Raw genomic sequence first — 3402 nt, 5'->3', positions numbered from 1 at the left:
ATATGGGCGTTGCTCGTCCTCATGCTCGTGATCATCACCATCGTCATCTCCCCCTTGGTTATAAAATTTTTCAAGTATAGGTGGTGGACTTTTCACAGGACCTTGGAAACACAAGAAGAAGGTTAATTAGTAAAGGGAAACTTGCTAACCCACATGCATGTGGATGAAACAATTATAATTACGGTGGAAGACAAACGTCCCGAAATCATAACGATTCCATGCAAAAACAGTGCCATGACTGGTGGTAGCAAACACAAGGCCCTCGTATTCAATTGCATCACAGTACTCATCCGTGTACAGAAACTGATTTTTGAGCAATGTCCAATGAGTCAAACCAGCAACGACGGCAACAAGCTTGTCGAAGATAGCAACAACTTCATAGTTGTTGTAATTCCAAGAGCGGGTGGGAACTCGAGAAATTGCTATCTTCCGTAGAAGGTAGTCACCATGATTTTATTTGAACATGCGTACAATATCGGTGTGCTCAAACTCTGGGCAGTCTACTGAGATTTTTGGAAGTGGAACCCGGTCACGAGTGTACACATTCACAAGTTTCCACTCGCAGTTGGACCCAATGTAAACAACCCAATCTCCATTTGTGCCTGCCCAGGCCTTGCCCTCAAGCGATGGCATCTTAACATCATACGTATCATTATCAAGCAGCATCAACTTGCACAGGGCGAGGCCTCCGTCGTCACGGCGCCGGTCATCAGGGTCACGACGAAGAAGATAGGGGAGATCAAATCATTCCTTGACTCTTGGGTTCCTTGTAATGATGTGATTAGTTGAGTCAAGAATGGGCTTGAACGAACCTACCATGCTAGCTGAGGTGATGACGTCGCACCGATCAATGAGGTCCTCCACCACGTCATCTTTGAGATCGGGGCAAGAATTATGGGTCGTTTCCGTCCTATTCCCTGCATGGAGAAGACGATCGAACAATGGCAGAAGAAAGCGTGAAGGGCTGAAGGAAAATGGAGGAGGGATAGGAAGAGCGTGCGACAGCAGTTCCAAATTGAGAGGGAAAGGCGAAGTGTCGGTGGACGGTTGCCAGTTTGCCACGGTTCACGAAGGGGCGCCCCGGCCTACACGTCGGTTCGGAAATACTCCTACTACTCGCTGTCGTCTCACTGATATGTTGGAACGGGACCACATGTCAATGAAACATGGTGTGTAATTTCTCGTGCAAAATGCGATCTGGCCGCGTTGGTCCGAAGTGCCGCATTAGTTTTGTTTGAAAGTTTGTCGCATTAGTTATCCACCTTTATTTTTTTTAACATGCAATCTGAATGGATAGCTCCTGTGGTCATCACACGTGAGTGTATATAGTGATGGTTGATTCTCTCGAGCAACTTTACTGTGGGAATAAGGGAGTACCAGCGGATTCAAGGAACAGAGAAACGATGGTTGCTTCGTCCGAGAAACTTACTGTGGCGGAGGTGGGGCTCTGTGATTTGACTGCTCACTAGTCATTACTACTGCGGCGCAACGACTAGGGTGAATCTTTCCCTGAAGTTGTGTTGTGCACTCAATATTGCTGCATGGCAGGTGGAGCCGGATGAAGGATGTCCAACATGTCGGCGAAACGAAGTTGAATTGTTTCTGGCATTGCTATCAATCCTTCAGGATTTGTTTATATGAGTACGCATAATTTTGATGAAATTGTATTGTGATGCTATGAAGGTTTCAACTCTGGTTCCCGCAGGAAAAAAAGGTTTCAACTTAGGATTCATGTGTCTTGCCTCGAGATTATCTCGTTACAACATTCCATCAAATACAAATGAAACTACCATGGCTAATGCATCTCAATGGTTCACAGATCAGCGCCAATATTCACATCACAACTGAAGACAAAGTTGTGAGAAGGTGTACAAATAAAGAAAATATATAATTGATCGATGTTGTTTGTAGGCATGGCTCCATTTCCTTGGCACAGTGTTCATTGCTTGGCAGCTAGTTTCACCCAGCTCTGTAGCCAAAAAATAGGTGTATGAAGGACACCACAATCCGATCATTTTGTGCAGCTCCACTAAAATCGGGCGGACCATCCCTGTTTGCAAAGATATCCAGTCAGTGTGATTACAATAATAGTGGAACTAGATGATGAAACATAACACACATAAATAGAAGCCGATCACCTCTATGATCTCTCTTTAAGACTAACTTCTTGTCGGAGAAGATTAGGCACGGAGTTGGATGAGGAGGATAGCAAAACCAATCTCCCTTTCCGTAGTCCCACAGAAATGTAAAAATGTTGCCCGTGTGACATTTTGGCGGAACTACACAAAACACTCTTCAGAAAAGTGATTTGTGTAGTTCACCAAAAGGTCGCTATAGCAACGAGGTGAAAATGGATAGCCCTGTTTGCAAAAGGAGGCCGAAAGGAAACAATTACTGCCCAATAACACGAGTTGAAGACACATACGCCGAGAAAAAAGAAGCATGTTCCACGTAAAAAGGGAAAGATAGCACATGGTGGTTTATCAAAAATGGTTTGAGGACGAGATTGCAAGATGGAAAGTACGCCAGCCGAGATATGATTTAAGCAAACAACTAAAGAAGATCCACATGCAGCAACGTGGGAAGATGGGCACTGGAGCAAGGCCGGAGGAAGCTGTACCTGAGGGTCGTCGGGATGTTACTAGGAGGACGCCGGCGGCCGGGATCTGCCCATAGTGCGGCAGCGAGCAAGTGGCGAAGGCCCTACCGCGCCGGTGCTTGGTCAGAGAGACCGGCGGCTACCGCAGATCAGGACGAGCTACCTCAACGCCGTCGAACGGAGAGATGATGCACATCCTCCCTTTCCGCTGGCGGACGGGATGCGCCCGAATCACTGACCAACGCTAAGAGAGAGAGGCCACGACGGCCTTGTGTGATATTGTGTGACGAGACTCACAAGAGACAAACCCATTTTTCCATTTTCCCCACGGCAATCGTTTTATATTCTAGGTGTGGTACCCGACCCTCCTTCGAGTAAACAACCGCTACACGTGTCAAATTATCACGTGGGCTACCTTTTCGTACAGAAACAAACTCCACCATGTACCCGCGCGGGTGTGGCCGGGAACGAGACGTGAGTACGTGCGTCATGCGTGCACTTCTTCTTTAGGTGCAGGTACGTGCGTGGGTGGGTGTGATAGAGATGGTTTGTGTGAAATAGGGGCAATGTGTTGATGATATCTCAATCAGAAAAACATAACATATGCAATGTGTGTGAAATGGAGTCATGGACGTGAGATATCGATAGAATTGAAAACAAGGATGAAGTGTGTGGCTGCGTGATCGATAAAGAGTGCCATCGAATTTGTGTTTGCCCACGTCAAAGATACAGGGCGGTTGGCCTACTGGAATTTGAGAGGGCAGAGGTGCAGTTCTTCTCTGTGGCATGGATACTTACCTACA

This window comes from Triticum dicoccoides, chromosome 1B, assembly GCF_002162155.2.
Source record: "Triticum dicoccoides isolate Atlit2015 ecotype Zavitan chromosome 1B, WEW_v2.0, whole genome shotgun sequence".
Classification (NCBI taxonomy): domain Eukaryota; kingdom Viridiplantae; phylum Streptophyta; class Magnoliopsida; order Poales; family Poaceae; genus Triticum; species Triticum dicoccoides.
The sequence above is the reverse complement of the archived record's forward strand: the minus strand, read 5'-3'. Positions refer to the sequence as shown.